General features: G+C 39.4%; 1 protein-coding gene, 1 non-coding gene and 1 pseudogene across 12 annotated transcripts in view; all 3 read right to left on the bottom strand.

The window, feature by feature from the left end:
* CFAP70 (cilia and flagella associated protein 70) overlaps positions 1-17318 on the bottom strand; it is a 134474-nt gene that overhangs the window by 69610 nt on the left and 47546 nt on the right. The window lies entirely within an intron of this gene.
* Positions 2348-2454, bottom strand: LOC118146598 (small nucleolar RNA U13). The gene has a single exon (XR_004732448.1). It is a non-coding gene; the product is annotated as a small nucleolar RNA U13 (small nucleolar RNA).
* On the bottom strand, positions 16684-17108 carry LOC108594119 (small ribosomal subunit protein eS24 pseudogene; annotated as a pseudogene).

Below are 17318 nucleotides of genomic sequence, written 5' to 3'. Positions count from 1 at the left end.
AGGAGAGAATAAAAAGGAAAAATTCTTATTATCTACAGATTTACATTTTCTTACCCTCAAAGTATCTGGGTGGGGGATATCTAAGTTCTGTTCCCCTACTACACTTGAGCACTGTGCTATTCTCTCATGTAAAACCCTAGATGTGAACGACAGCACAGTATATGGCTATGGACCATACAGGAGGGAGTCAGAAAGCAGCTACTCAGGGAGTATCTAAGTTGTATTTTTTGCTAATTTGAACCCTGGCTTTATCCTTACATATTTTTAAAAACTGGAGTATACGAGGGCTGTTTGACTGGGTTTTTTTGTTGTTGTTGTTCTTTTTAGATGGAGTCTCACTCTGTTGCCAGACTGGAGTGCAGTGGCATGATCTCAGCTCACTGCAACCTCCGCTTCCCAGTTTCAAGCAATTCTCCTGCTTCAGCATCCCAAGTAGCTGGTATTACAAGCAATGCCACCATGCCCAGCTAATTTGTATATTTTTGGTAGAGATGGGTTTTCACCTTGTTGGCCAGGATAGTCTTGATATCCTGACTTCATGAACCACCCGCATTGGCCTCCCAAAGTGCTGAGATTATAGGCATGAGCCACCGCGCCCAGCCCATTGATTGGGTTTTTGAAATAAATGGTTGTCATCATTTTAGAGGCACTCCGTAACATCTCTAAAAATAGAATGACTTGGAAATCCAGGTGAACAGGCAAGCAAAAACTCTTTTTTCCTCCCCAGCTACAATAAAAGTGTATTCTTGGCATTATTTATAGGACTGCATTAAATTATAATAATGTTATCAAACCTTAAAATGAGTAAAAAAACACATTTTGTCACTCTTAAACTACTTATGCCAAAAACTCTACCTTCTATTTTGAGAAGCCCTTACAAGAACCTAGAAGGAATTAAGTTATAGATCCCCTTTAGTTTCAGGTTCTTGCTAAATATATTGTACTACCTTGAAGTCCACAATCACACTCACAAAATCTATTTTTCTCCCTAGGTTCTATGTAATGATAACTCTGTTCACAATTACTAATTTTAATTCTATTTATTTAAATAGGTAATCTATTTATATTATTCAAAATTTAGAAGGTATGAAACTGTATAGCAAAACATTTCAACCTTATTGCCTAGCCTCCTAGTTTCCTCTCCAGAGGCAATGTTATTCATTCATTCAAAATAGATACTGAGAGGCTGGGCGTGGTGGCTCATTCCTGTAATCCTAGCACTTTGGGAGTCTGAGGCGGGTAGACTGCCTCAGCTTAGGAGTTCCAAACCAGCCTGGGCAACATAGTCAAATCCTGTCTCTACTAAAATACAAAAATTAGCTGGGTGCAGTGGTACACACCTGTAGTTCAAGGAGGCTGAGGCATGAGAACTGCTTGAACCCAGGAGGTGGAGGTTGCAGTGAGCCAAGATAGTTGCCTAGGTCACAGAGCAAGATTCTGTCTCCCAAAAACAAACAAATAAAAAAAATAGATACTGAGTGCTTATTGACCATCAGGTAGTTTTCTAGGTTTGGGAATAGAGCATTAAACAAAATAGACAAAAACGTCTACCCGTATAGAGCTTACATTCTAGTGAGGAAAGAAAGACAATAAATGAGATAAATATGCTAGTAATATGTCCCATGGAGAAAAATAATGCAGGAAGGCAGACAGACTCTGTTAAGGGTTGAGGGTGGTGAAATGCAGGAACATATTTCACCAGGAAGGCCTTGCTGAGATGATTTGAGTAAAGACCTGAGGGAAGTGAGGAAGCAGGTGACATAGTTTGGATATTTATTCCCATCCAAATCTCACGTTGAATTATAATTCCCAACATTGGAGGTGAGGCCTGGTAGGAGGTGTTTAGATAATGGAGGTGGATCCCTCATGGCTTGGTGCTGTCTTCATGATAGTGACTAAGTGCTTGTAAGAACTGGTCATTTTAAAGTGTGTGGCACCTACCCCAACTCCCTCCCTGCTCTCTCTCTCTTGTTCCTGCTTTGACAATGAAATATTATTTGGCAATAAGGAAATTAAGTATTGATATATACCACAATATGACTAAACCTTAACAACATTACATTAAATGAAAGAAGCCAGTCACCACATATTCTATGATTCCAGAGTTGGCAAATCTATAGAGAAAAAAAGGAGATAAATGGCTGCTTAAGCTTGGGGGTTCAAGGTGGAAGAGTTGGCATAATGGTTGAGAGGAAAAGGAGAATGACTGCTAATATACATGGGATTTCAATTTTGGGGATAATTATAATATTTATAAAGTTGATTATGGAGTGGCTACACAATTCTGTGAGTATACTAAAAGTCACTGAATTACACACTTTATTTTACTTTTATTTTTCTAAGTTCATATCAGACAGGTAATGTGATGATGTCATAACAAGGCTTGAGGGAGGCAGAGCTCATGCATGAGCATGAACAGCCAGTTATTATTATGCTTATGAACTACAAAGGGATTAGAATTGGATACTTTAAATGGGTGAACAAAATGAAACAAAAGGTGTTGGCAGTAGAGAAGTATATGGAATGTGAATAATATCTCGATAAAGCTATTATTAGAAAATAAAAAAGAAGAAATTGAAGGATAAAATGGTAGATGTAAGGAAACCAGATGAGAGACTACTGTGGCTCTAACCAGAGAGTATGTGAGAGTTAGGAGAGGTTCAGTTTGAAATATAAATGTGGGAGCCAAGAGCGTAGAGATGATATTTAGAGCCACAAGACTAGATAGAAACCAAGGAAATAAGTATAGATAGAAAAGGTGTTCAAGCACTGAGTTCTGGGGGACCCCAACATTTAGATGTGGAGAGATAAAGAAGGCCAGGGAGGGAGGAGTAAAGCCAGGAGAGTATAGGGTCCTCGCAACCAAGTGAAGAAAGTTCCTCAAGAAGGACTGAGTAGTTAAATGTTGACAACGGGTCAAAGCGACCCCAAAAACAGACCACTGGATTTAACAATGTGGTGGTCATTGATGATCTTGATAACATAATTTATTGGAAGGGAATTACCTGATCAAAGAGTTAAAAATCCATGAATCTGTAGTTAGATAGCTATTACCAAATTGCCCTCCACTGGAGTTTTACCAATTTATATTCGCATCAGTTTATATGAGGGGACCTGTTTCCAAACATCCTCAACAAGACGATAAATTATCAAGCCTTTTTGATCTTCAACAATGAAAAAACAAGGTGCTTCAGCATAGTTTTATTTTGCATTTATTTTATTATGGAAGTAATTGAGCTTCTTTACATATGTTGAAGACTGCTTTAAATTTAGGTATATTCTTATACAGTGTCATAGATTTAGTCTCAGCCTGCAATCAAAGGCAAATAATCTTTTATGAGTATTGAGTACAATTTTCTGTTTTATTTCTTTCTTTATTATTTATTTTTTGAAACAGGGTCTTGCTCTGTTGCCCAAGCTGGAGTACAGTGCCACAATCACAGTTCACTGCAGCCTGGATCTTGGGCTCAAGCAATCCTCCTGCCTCAGCTCCCTAACCCCACCCCCAGGTAGCTCAGACTACAGGTGTGTGCTACTACACGCAACTAATTTTTTTATTTTTAATAGAGACAAGGTCTTGCTATGTTGCCCAGGCTGCTCTCAAACCTCTGAGGTCAAGCAATCCTCCTGCCTCAGCCTCCCAAAGTGCTGGGATTACAGGGATTACATGAGCCACCATGCCCAGCCTAAGTACAACTTTCTATTGTTGCCATTCTAAATAGCTTTTGCTCTATAATGTTATAATTTGGGCCAATTTGGAGAAGAAATGCTTCCAATTTCCTACAGCCAAAGAAAAAATTGATTGCTAATAACCGTTTCTCATTTTAAAAGTCCAAGAATATTTAAACATTGACAAACCAGCTTTTAAAGTACTACATAGAGTACTTGATGAACTATAAATGTATAAAAAGTTTCAGACATAAAAAGTCATAAAAATTGCTTCTGCGGCCAGGTATGGTAGCTCACACCTGTAATCCCAGCACTTTGGGAGGCTGAGGTGGGCGGATCACAAGGTCAGGAGTTTGAGACCAGCCTGGCCAACATGGCCATCTCTACTAACAAAAAAAAAAAAAAACCACAAAACTTAGCTGGGCATGGTGGTGCATGCCTGTGGTCCCAGCTAATCAAGAGGCTGAGGCGGGAGAATTGCTTGAACCTGGGAGGTGGAGGATGCAGTGAGCTGAGATCGTTACCACTGAACTCCAGCCTGGGCGACAGAGTGAGACTGGCTCAAAAAAAAAAAATTGCTTCTGCATTTGTTATAAAACTGTCATTAAGAATACTGCTACACCGTCACTACGTATTATTCTATGTAAGGGCCCAAATGAAAAATCTGTTTTAGAATTTAATGCCAGAAATAAATGTGGTTTCTTTTTGTGACTAATGCACTTTTTCCTTTATGATTAAAATTATATAACAGGAGAACAACCCAGGATTGGAGCCCGTGTTGAATCCGCAAACGGTGAGTCAGTGCTGCATTTCCAGACTGATCTTTATTGCCCACAGAACGGGGAAACTCCCAAGTATAAAAAGACACGGGACGCCAGGCAGTAGGTCTGCCTGGCGAAGCCGGCAGCCCGGGCGGCGGCGGCCGGCCCTACCCAGCAATCCCCACAGGGCGCGCTTGTCCGGGTGCCTTGTTGAACCGGCAACCTGAGACTTGAGAGGGCTGGACTTGAGACTGAATGAGACTTGCACAGTAGCCCAGCCCAGGGGATTGCAGGGACAGATCGTTTGGGATACCCAGTGGGACGAACAAAACCGCGATTTCAAACTATCCCGGGCAGACGGTCCGAGACGCTCTGTGGGGGAGGGGCGTCCACCACTACGGAGGCAACCTGCCCCAACTGATATACACGCCCACTGCTGAGGCAGCCAGCCGTTGCCGAGGCAACCCGCCCCAACTGAGATACACGCCCACTGCTGACGCAGCCTGCCGTTGCTGAGGCAACACGCTACAACGAAGAGACTCCGCCGCAGGGCGTGGCGGAGACCACAGCAGAGCCGGCAGGAACAGCGCGAATCACACAACAGCAGGGCGGAGCCTCGGCAGCCAAACAGTGGCTAGTCTGCCTTCGAGCTGGGCAGGACACCTGATCGGACATCCAAAAATAAAGCCCAAACCCCTCAACACAGAGCATTTGAGAAAAAAAAAAGGGTTGTTTGTTTAATGAGCTGTGTTGCAGCAGAATCAAACATAGCAACCTAACAGCCCTGAATGAACAACAGAGCGCACAGCTCAGCAATTAAACCCCTATAAAGTACAAACTGTCTCCTCAAGCAGCTCCCTGACCCCTCTATATCCAAAAGACTGTCATTAGGCAGGCATCATCCTGGGACAAAGAGAGCAGAAAAAGAAACTGGTAGCATCCCTCGCTGTGCCACGGCTACTAGAGGTGCACCCCAGACAAGCAGGGTCTGGAGCGGACCTCAACAGTCGTACAGCGAAGGGGCTAGACTGGTAGAAGGAAAACCAAGCAACAGAAATACTCCATCATCAACATTCTGGGTGTCCACTCAGAGACCCAAACGAAAAGTCAGCAACTACGCAGACGACCAGCGGACAAATCCACAAAGATGGGAAGAAACCAGCGCAAAAAGGAGGAAAACACCCGAAACCAGAACACATCGCCTCCTAGAAAGGACCAAAACTCCTCACCAGCAAGGGAACAAAGCTGGACGGAGAATGACTGTGACGAAATGACAGAATTAGACTTCAGAAGATGGATAATGAGAAACTTTTGTGAGCTAAAAGATCATGTATTAAATCAATGCAAAGAAACTAAGAACCTTGAAAAAAGATTTGAAAAAAGATTCGAGGAAATGATAACAAGAATGGATACCTTAGAGAGGAATATGAATGAATTAAAGGAGCTGAAAAACACAATACAAGAACTTCGCGAAGCAAACGCAAGTTTCAATAGCCGAATTGACCAAGCAGAAGAAAGAATATCTGAAGTCGAAGACCAACTCAATGAAATAAAACGAGAAACCAAGATCAGAGAAAAAAGCGCAAAAAGGAATGAACAAAGTCTCCAAGAAATGTGGGACTATGTGAAAAGACCTAACCTACGTTTGATAGGCGTACCAGAAGGGGACGAAGAGAATGAATCCCAGCTGGAAAATACTCTTCAGGACATCATCCAGGAAAATTTCCCCCACCTAGCAAGACAAGCCAACACTCAATTGCAGGAAATACAGAGAACACCACAAAGATATTCCGCAAGAAGAGCAACCCCAAGGCACATAATCGTCAGATTCAACAGGGTTGAAATAAAGGAGAGAATACTAAGGGCAGCCAGAGAGAAAGGTCGGGTCACCCACAAAGGGAAGCCCATCAGACTCACAGCAGATCTCTCGGCAGAAACACTACAAGCCAGAAGAGAGTGGGGGCCAATATTCAACATTCTTAAAGAAAAGAACTTTCAACCCAGAATTTCATATCCAGCCAAACTGAGCTTCAGAAGTGAAGGAAGAATAAAATCCTTTGCGAACAAGCAAGTACTCAGAGATTTTGTCACCACCAGGCCTGCTTTACAAGAGCTCCTAAAAGAGGCACTACACATAGAAAGGATCAATCAGTACCAGCCATTCCAAAATCACACTGAATGCTAAAGAGCTTCAACATAATGAAGAATCTACAACAACTAACAGGCAAAACAGCCACTTAGAATCAAAATGGCAGTATCAAATTCACACATAACAATATTAACCCTAAATGTAAATGGACTAAATGCACCAATCAAAAGACACAGACTGGCAAATTGGATAAAAATCCAAAACCCATCAGTGTGCTGTATCCAGGAAACCCATCTCACATGCAAGGATACACAAAGGCTCAAAATAAAGGGATGGAGGAAGATTTACCAAGCTAATGGAAAGCAAAAAAAAGCAGGAGTTGCAATTCTCATCTCTGATAAAATAGACTTTAAAGCAACAAAGATCAAAAGAGACAAAGAAGGCCATTACATAATGGTAAAAGGATCGATACAACAAGAAGAGCTAACGATCCTAAACATATATGGACCCAACACAGGAGCACCCAGATACATAAGGCAAGTTCTTAATGACTTACAGAAGGACTTAGACTCCCACACAATAATAGTGGGAGACTTTAACACTCCACTGTCAATACTAGACAGATCAACCAGACAGAAAATCAACAAGGATACCCAGGGCTTGAACTCAGACCTGGAGCAAGCAAACCTGGTGGACATTTACAGAACTCTCCACCCCAAATCCACAGAATACACATTCTTCTCAGCACCACATCACACCTACTCTAAAATTGACCACATAATTGGAAGTAAAGCACTGCTCAACAAATGCAAAACAACTGAAATCATAACAAACAGCCTCTCAGACCATAGTGCAATCAAGTTAGAACTCAGAATTCAGAAACCGACCCAGAACCGCACAGCTTCATGGAAACTGAACAACTGGCTCTTGAATGTTGACTGGGTAAACAACGAAATGAAGGCAGAAATAAAGAAGTTCTTCGAAACCAATGAGAACGAAGACACAACGTGCCAGAACCTCTGGGACACATTTAAAGCAGTCTCTAGAGGAAAGTATATAGCAATAAGTGCCCATATGAGGAGAATGGAGAGATCCAAAATTGACACCCTATCGTCAAAATTGAAAGAGCTAGAGGAGCAAGATCAAAAAACTCAAAACCCAGCAGAAGACAAGAAATAACTAAGATCAGAGCTGAGCTGAAGGAGATAGAGACACGAAAAACCCTTCAAAAAATCAATAAATCCAAGAGCTGGTTTTTTGAAAAGATCAACAAAATAGACAGACCACTAGCCAGATTGATTAAAAATAAAAGAGAGAACAACCAAATAGATGCAATAATAAATGATAAAGGGGAAATCACCACAGATTCCACAGAAATTCAAACCATCATCAGAGAATATTACAAACAACTATATGCGCATAAACTAGTAAACCTGGAAGAAATGGATAAATTACTGGACTCCTGTGTCCTCCCAATCCTAAACCAGGAGGAAGCTGAAACTATGAATAGACCAATAACAAGGTCTGAAGTTGAGGCAGCAATTAAGAGCCTACCTCACAAAAAAAGCCCAGGTCCAGATGGGTTCACAGCCGAATTCTACCAGACACACAAGGAGGAGCTGGTACCATTCCTTCTAAAACTATTTCAAACAATCCAAAAAGAGGGAATCCTTCCCAAATCATTTTATGAGACCAACATCATCCTGATACCAAAACCCGGCAGAGACCCAACGAGAAAAGAAAACTTCAGGCCAATATCCATGATGAACATAGATGCAAAAATCTTCAATAAAATATTGGCAAGCCGATTGCAACAGCAAATCAAAAAACTTATTCATCATGATCAAGTAGGATTCATCCCAGGGATGCAAGGCTGGTTCAACATACGCAAGTCTATCAACGTAATTCACCACATAAACAGAACCAAAAACAAAAACCACATGATTATCTCAATTGATGCAGAGAAGGCATTTGACAAAATTCAACAGCCCTTTATGCTAAAAACCCTCAATAAACTCGGTATCGATGGAACGTATCTCAAAGTAATAAAAGCTATTTATGACAAACCAACAGCCAATATCATACTGAATGGGCAAAAACTGGAAGCATTCCCTTTGAAATCTGGTACTAGACAAGGATGCCCTCTCTCACCACTCCTATTCAATATAGTACTGGAAGTTCTAGCCAGAGCAATCAGGCAAGAAAAAGAAATAAAGGGTATTCAAATAGGAAAGGTGGAAGCCAAATTGTCTCTATTTGCAGACGACATGATAGTATACCTAGAAGACCCCATCGCCTCAGCCCAAAAACTCCTGAAACTGATAAACAACTTCAGCAAAGTCTTAGGATATAAAATCAATGTGCAAAAATCACAAGCATTCCTCTACACCAATAACAGACTTAAAGAAAGCCAAATCAAGAGCGAACTGCCATTTGCAATTGCTACAAAAAGAATAAAATACCTTGGAATACAACTCACAAGGAACATAAGGGACCTCTTCAAGGAGAACTACAAACCACTGCTCAACGAAATCAGAGAGGACACAAACAGATGGAGAAACATTCCATGTTCATGGTTAGGAAGAATTAATATCGTGAAAATGGCTATACTGCCCAAAGTAATTTACAGAATCAACGCTATCCCCATCAAGCTACCATTGACTTTCTTCACAGAACTGGAAAAAACCACCATGAACTTCATATGGAACCAAAAGAGAGCCCGCATAGCCAAGTCAATTCTAAGCAAAAAGAACACAGCGGGGGGCATCACACTACCGGATTTCAAACTATACTACAAGGCTACAGTAATCAAAACAGCATGGTACTGGTACCAAAACAGAGATATAGACCAATGGAACAAAACAGAGGCACCGGAGGCAACACAACATACATACAACTATACAATCTTTGATAAACCTGACAAAAACAAGCAATGGGGAAAGGATTCCATGTTTAACAAATGGTGTTGGGAAAACTGGCTAGCCATGTGCAGAAAGCAGAAAGTGGAACCCTTCCTGACACCTTACACTAAAATTAACTCCAGATGGATTAAAGACTTAAACATAAGACCTGGCACCATAAAAACCCTAGAAGGAAATCTAGGCAAAACTATCCAGGACATAGGAGTAGGCAAGGACTTCATGAACAAAACACCAAGAGCATTGGCAACAAAAGCCAAAATAGACAAATGGGACCTAATCAAACTCCACAGCTTCTGCACGGCAAAAGAAACAGTCACTAGAGTGGATCGGCAACCAACAGAATGGGAAAAAATTTTCGCAGTCTACCCATCTGACAAAGGGCTGATATCCAGAATTTACAAACAACTCAAGCAGATTTACAGGAAAAAAACAAACAAGCCCATTCAAAAGTGGGCAAAGGATATGAACAGATACTTTACGAAAGAAGACATATATGAGGCCAACAATCATATGAAAAAATGCTCATCGTCACTGGTCATCAGAGAGATGCAAATCAAAACCACATTGAGATACCATCTCACGCCAGTTAGAATGGCGATCATTAAAAAATCTGGAGACAACAGATGCTGGAGAGGATGTGGAGAAAAAGGAACACTTTTACACTGTTGGTGGGAGTGTAAATTAGTTCAACCATTGTGGAAGACGGTGTGGCGATTCCTCAAGGCCTTAGAAATAGAAATTCCATTTGACCCAGCAATCCCATTACTGGGTATATATTCAAAAGACTATAAATCGTTCTACTATAAGGACACATGTACACGAATGTTCATTGCAGCACTGTTTACAATAGCAAAGACCTGGAATCAACCCAAATGCCCATTGATAATAGACTGGATTGGAAAAATGTGGCACATATACACCATGGAATATGCAGCAATCAGAAATGATGAGTTCATGTCGTTTGTAGGGACATGGATGAATCTGGAAAACATCATCCTCAGCAAACTGACACAAGAACAGAAAATGAAACACTGCATATTCTCACTCATAGGTGGGTGATGAAAAATGAGAACACATGGACACAGAAAGGGGAGTACTAAACACTGGGGTCTATTGGGGGGAAAAGGGGAGGGCCAGTGGGAGGGGGAGGTGGGGAGGGATAGCCTGGGGAGAAATGCCAAATGTGGGTGAAGGGGAGAAGAAAAGCAAAGCACACTGCCATGTGTGTACCTACGCAACTGTCTTGCATGCTCTGCTCATGTACCCCAAAACCTATAATCCAATAAAAAATTAAAAAATAATAATAATAATAATAATTTTCCATGTATGAACCAAAAAAAAAAAAAAATTATATAACATAGAGGGCTTCCCTTTTTGTTGGACAGCTCAGATTTGATGCTTATTCATGAGAGCTCTATTTAAGGCTGTCTTCCTTTTCCATGGTTTTGAGCTTTTGACTATTTCTAGAGTATCACTTTTATTTTGTATATGTCATTTATGGTAAATATTATCAAATTATTTTTGGAAAAGGACTAAATGCAAAGTTTTTAAAAAACTCAAGAACTCTCAGGTATAAAAGATGAATATGCCATTATAAGTAGGTAATTCTCAAAAGGAACTTCCAAATTATTAATAAATATGTGTAAACATGTTTCACTACACAATTTATAATGTAGATTAAAATTAAAATTAAGAAACTTTTCTCCCCATCAAAATAGCAAAAACCAAATTAGAATTGTGTTGGTGAATTTGTGAAGAAACAGTAGTCTCACATATTACTTATAGAACTGTAAACTTTTTGGAAGGCAATTTGGGGATATTTATCTAAAGTCTTAAATTTACATGTAATAAAGAATCTCCAAGGTAGAGGCCGCTATTTCCTTTCATCTTTCTTTGAGTATAATGCTCCTCACATCAAGAGGTAAAGTCTAGATGTCAGCAAAATGACAGAGCAGGTAACTCTAACTCCTAATCCTCCAGAGAAACTTAAAAAAAAAAACCCAAAACACTAGAAACTGAAACTGTCAGAACCAACTTGTTAGAACATTGGGAAGAAAAGGTTTACAGTAACCAAGAGAATGCTGAATCCAGAAAAGGCAATTCTAAATCGGCAGGAAAACTTTGTGGCATTTTTGCTTGCTCTTGCCCCACGCCATACACAGCTCAGCAGCAGTCTTGAAGGTGGCAGCCTGGATTTCTAGTGTGGCACACTGATCCCTGATTCTGGAGGAAGCAGAGCAGACTTTATTCTCAAATTATTCTATTTGTTCTAACCTGTCTGGTACTGCCTGAAAGACTTGTGCAAGGCACTCATCTCCGTTTCTCCTAAGTATGGAAAAGCACTGAAAACTACACAGGGTGGAAAAGCATTGTTCAAAAATGCTGTAAGGTTATCAAAACCCCAGAACTATTTAGGACAAAGCATTATGGTTGAGACATACAATAGACCACCTAAAGCCTGAGAGGAAAAGCTGGAGAGTTTCTTCGGGAAATTAGAGCATTCAAAAGTACTTGTGTGTACTGGGGAATTCAGAAAGCCACATGTATGCCCAGGACAGGATGTATGCTTAAAGTTGGCCCAAGAAGACCCTATGCTTTCACCACTGACTGATCTATAGGTTCAGTGTAAGCAGGAAGTAAAGGCTGAGGCAGAAATATAAATGGACTGCTTAAGTGTTACAAGAATGCCTCAGCACAGAGCCATCTGCAAAGACTGGCAGAAAAGATTTTTTGTTTGTATTTAGATTCTGGGATTCAAGAAAATCTTGGTCAAAACACTGGCTGAACACAAGTTACACCTTCAACAATCAAAAACAGCAAATGCAGGGAAGAGAAAAGTTTGATTTCTAAAATTTCTACATGACAGTATTCACATGTCCAGTTTTCAACAATGATAAAATACAAATAGTACAAATAAATTAAAGTATGACGGCTTTTTTTTTTTTTTGAAACAGAGTCTCACTCTGTCGCCAGGCCGGAGTGCAATGGCACAATCTTGGCTCACTGCAACCTCCACCTTCCAGGTTCAAGCAATTCTCCTGCCTCAGCCTCCCAAGTAACTGGGACTACAGGTGCGTGCCACCACAGCCTGCTAATTTTTGTATTATTAGTAGAGATGGGGTTCACCATATTGGCTAGCTGACCTTGAACTCCAGACCTATGATCCTCCCACCTTGGCCTTCCAAAGTGCTGGGATTACAAGTGTGAGCCACTGTGCCTGGCCTGATTAAAGTATTACTCTTTCAAAGAAAAAAATATAGAAACTCTTCCTACAGAAGCCAGGCATCAAACTTACTACACAAATACGTTAAATCAACTGTCCTATACACACTCAAAAAGCTAAAGGAAACCATGGACAAAATGAAGAGAAACAAGAAAAGCAATGTACGAACAAAATTAGAATATCAGAAACAAGAAAAGCAATGTATGAATAAAATTAGAGTATCAGTAGAGATAGAAATTATTATTATTTTTTAATTTTTTATTGGATTTTAGGTTTTGGGGTACATGAGCAGAGCATGCAAGACAGTTGTGTAGGTACACAGATTGCAGTGTGCTTTGCTTTTCTTCTCCCCTTCACCCACATTTGGCATTTCTCCCCAGGCTATCCCTCCCCACCGAAATTATTTTTTTTTTTTAAAAAAGAAGTCTGAAGCTGAAAAATACAATATTTGGAATAAAAAATTCACTGAAGGGTTCAACAGCAGATTTGATCAGGCAGAAGAAAGAATCAGTAAACCTGAAGACAGGACAATTGAAATAATTCAGTCAGAGTAACAGAGAGAAAAAGAGTGAAGAAAAGTAAACAGAATCTAAGACCTATAGGATGCCATCAAGCTGGCCAGCATACACATTATGGAAGTTCTGGAAGAAGAATTTTCCAGAGAAGAAAGGGAGAAGAAAAGATTTTGAATAAATAATGGCCCAAAACTTCCCAAATTTGATAAAAGCTATGAATCAACACATCCAAGAAACTTAATAAACTCCAAGCAGGAAAAACTCAGATATCCATACTAAGACATACTGTAGTCCTTCAGGCTGAAATGACAGGACACTAATCAGTAACTTGAAGTCAGATGAAGAAATAAAGAACACTAGTAAAGGTAAATATAAAAGCCAGTATTATTGTACTTTTGACTTGTAACTCTTCTTTCTCTTATCTCTTTTTTGATGACAAATGCATAAAATAATAATGATAAGTCTATGTTAATAGGCACACAATAGATAAATTTGTAACCTGTGACAATAACAATATAAAAAGGGAAGGATGGAGATATATAGGAATAGACTGTATAGTACTGAAATAAAGTTTGTATTCAAACTAAGCCATTACAGGTTTAAGATGTTAATTGTTGTCTCCAAGTTAACCACTAAGACAACAACAACAAAAATACAGAAAAGGAAAAAAAAGGGAAATCCAAATGGTATACTACAAAAAATCAACTAAATATAAAAAGGCAGTAACAAAGGAAGTGAAGAACAAAATATATATATGTAAGACATGCAGACAATGAACAGATAAATGGCAGAAGTAAATCCTTTATCAGTAGTCGCATTAAATGTAAATGGATTAAACTTTCCTATTAAAAAGCAGAGATTATCAGATTACATTAGAAAAACTCACACAGAATCTATCTGCTGTCTATAAGATACTCCCTTTAGATATAAGAACAGAAGGAAGTCAAAGTTAGGATAAAATAAGATATTCCATACAAATAGTAACCAAAGAGCTGAGATGGCTATATTATTGTCAGACAAAATAAACTTCAGATAAAAAGAAGTTACAAGAGACAAATAAGAACATTAAATACTGATAAAAGTTTCAATACAGCAATAAAATACATTTATAAACATATAAAACAGAAACCCAAAATTTATACAGCAAAAACTGACAGATTTGAAGGGAGAAATTGATAGTCCTACAATAATAGAGACTCCAATACTCTACCTTCAATAATAGATAAAACAACCAGACAGGAGATTAATAAAGAAATAAAGGATTTAGATTGGGCGTGATGGTTCACACTTGTAACCCTAGCACTTTGGGAGGCCAAGGTGGGTGGATTGCCTGAGCTCAGGAGTTCAAGAACAGCCTGGGCAACACAGTGAAACCCCATCTCTATGAAAATACAAAACAAAAATAATTAACTGGCTATGGCAGTATACTCCTATAGTCCCAGTTACTTGGGAGGCTGAGGCAGGAGAATTGCTGGGACACAGGAGGCAGTGATTGCAGTGAGCCAAGATCATGCCACTGCACTCCAGCCTGGGCAACAGAGAAAGAATCCACCTCAAAAAAAAAAAAAAGAAAAAGAAAGAAAGAAAGAAAAAGGATTTGAACAACCCTATAAACCAATTCGACCCAAAAGACATATATAGAACATTCTACCCAATAACAACAGATTACACATTCTTCTCAAATGCACATAGACCATTCTGCAGGACAGACCATATGTCAGGCCACAAAATAAATATAAATAAATTTTAAAAGACTGAAATCATGGCTGAGTATGGTGACTCACATCTGTAATCCCAGCACTTTGGAAGGCCAAGGCAGGTAGATCACCTGAGGTCAGGAGTTCAACAGCCTGACCAACATGGAGAAACCCCGTCTCTACTAAAAATACAAAATTAGCCAGGCATGGTGGTACATGCCTGTAATCCAACTACTTGGGAGGCTGAGGCAGGAGAATTGTTTGAACCTGAGAGGTGGAGGTTGCGGTGAGCCAAGATTGCACCATTGCACTCGAGCCTGGGCAACAAGAGCAAAACTCTGTCTCAAAAAAAAAAAAAAAGATTGAAATCATATGAAGCATATTTTTTGATCATAGTGAAATAAAACTAAAACTCAGTAATGGAAAGAAGACTGAAAATTAAGAAAATAAGAATATTAAATAACTGAAATAAGAAAATTAAGAAACACACTCAACTAATGGGTCAAAGAAGAAATCACAAGGGAAATTTTTAAAAAACCTTTAGACCAATGAAAACAAAAACCAAATAAAAACTTACGAAATGCAGTGAAAGTAGTATTCAGAGGGAAATACATAATTCTCAACACATAGATTAAAGAAGAAAACTCAAAATCAATAACAAAACTGTATACCTTAAGGAACTAGCAAAAGGAGTGTACACTATGCACAAAGCTAGCAGAAGACATAATAAAGGTGAGAATGAAGATTAGAGTAGAAACAAATTGGAGAATGGAAAAATAATAGAGAAAATCAATAAGATTTAAGAGTTAGTTTTCCAAAAAGATCAACAAGATTGACAAATCTTTAGCAAGACTGTCTAAGAAAAGAGAGAAGACAACCTACTAAAATCAGAAATGAAAGTGGCAATGTTACTATCAATTTTACAGGGATAAAAAGGAGTATTAGAGAATAGTATGCCAAGAAGTTGAATAACCCAGATGAATGCACAATTTCCTAGTAACCCACAAGCAAAGCACTATGGTACAATATAGACAGTTTTAAAAAATTACATATATGTGTATGTAACATGAGTGTGTTTATGTGTGTATGTGTAATATGGGGGGGGGGGCTTTAACATAACTCCAGAAGGATAACAACACCAACGTTATCATCAGGTGAATAGAGATCTGGATGTTTTTATTTTTTAAATTTTTAAAATTTTAACTTAATTCTTAAAATTCTTTATAGAGATGGGGCCTCACTATGTTGCCCAAGCTGGTCTCAAACTCCTGGGCTCAAGTGATCCTCTTGCCTCAGCCTCCCAAATTGCTGGGATTATATGAATGAGCTACCACACCTGGCTTGGGTATTTTTATATACTTTCTTGTTCATCCCTATTTCCTAAAGTTTTTTTTTTTTTTTTTTTTTTTTTTAAGAGTCAGAGTCTTGCTCCGTTTTCCAGGCTGGAGTGCAGTGCTGCGATCTCGGCTCACTGCAACCTCCGCCTCCGGGTTCAAGCAATTCTCTTGCCTCAGCCTTCTGAGTAACTGGGATTACAGGCGCATGCTGTCATGCCTGGCTAATTTTTTGTATTTTAGTAGAGATGGGATTTCACCGTGTTGCCTAGGCTGGTTTTGAACTCCTGAGCTCAGGGAATCCCCCTGCCTTGGCCTCCCAAAGTGCTAGGATTATAGGTGCGAACCACCGCACCCAGCTTCCTAAAAAAAAATTTTTTTTTTCACATGAAAGTTTTTAGTTTATTAAGCTTCTTGTGAAAAATCCATAACGGCCATAGATAACATCATTGCGGCACCTTTACTCCTTCGGCTGTGATCTGATCTCCAGCTCACTTTTTGCCAGCACCAACATTGGCCTTTGCAGTTCTCCTGACTTTCCTCATTCTGTTCTTGCATTCCTTTCGTTGCTTTCTTGAGGTCTTCTTCTTCTCATACAGGCCATGTCTTGCAAGTCTATGTTTGGGTTCATTTTTCTTTGCATAATCCAGGGAATCATAAATCATGCCAAAGCCAGTTGTCTTGCCACCACCAAAATGAGTTCTGAATCCAAATACAAAGACGACATCCGGTGTGGTCTTGTACATTTTGGCTAGTTTTTCCCGAATTTCTGTCTTAGGCACTGTTGCCTTCCCGGGGTGAAGGACATCAATGACCATTTGTTTCCTCTGAAATAGTCGGTTGGTCATGAACTTTCTAGTGTGGATAGTTACTGCGTCGTTCATGATAGCGGCCTATCCTTAGACAGCCAGGGAGGAAAAGCCCTAAAAATTTTTATAATGAGCATGCAATGCTTTTGTGATAATTAACAACAATAACAACAACAACAAAAAACTTCATCTAGAACAAAACCAGATAACTCCTGCTTAGCCCAAGGGAAATTAAATCATGGGAACACTCTGACTCCCTCTTATTTACACCCAAATTGTATAAAACTAGTATAACCACCA

Source organism: Callithrix jacchus, chromosome 12 (genome assembly GCF_049354715.1).
Source record: "Callithrix jacchus isolate 240 chromosome 12, calJac240_pri, whole genome shotgun sequence".
Lineage (NCBI taxonomy): Eukaryota > Metazoa > Chordata > Mammalia > Primates > Cebidae > Callithrix > Callithrix jacchus.
This window is presented reverse-complemented; position numbering and strand designations above follow the sequence as displayed.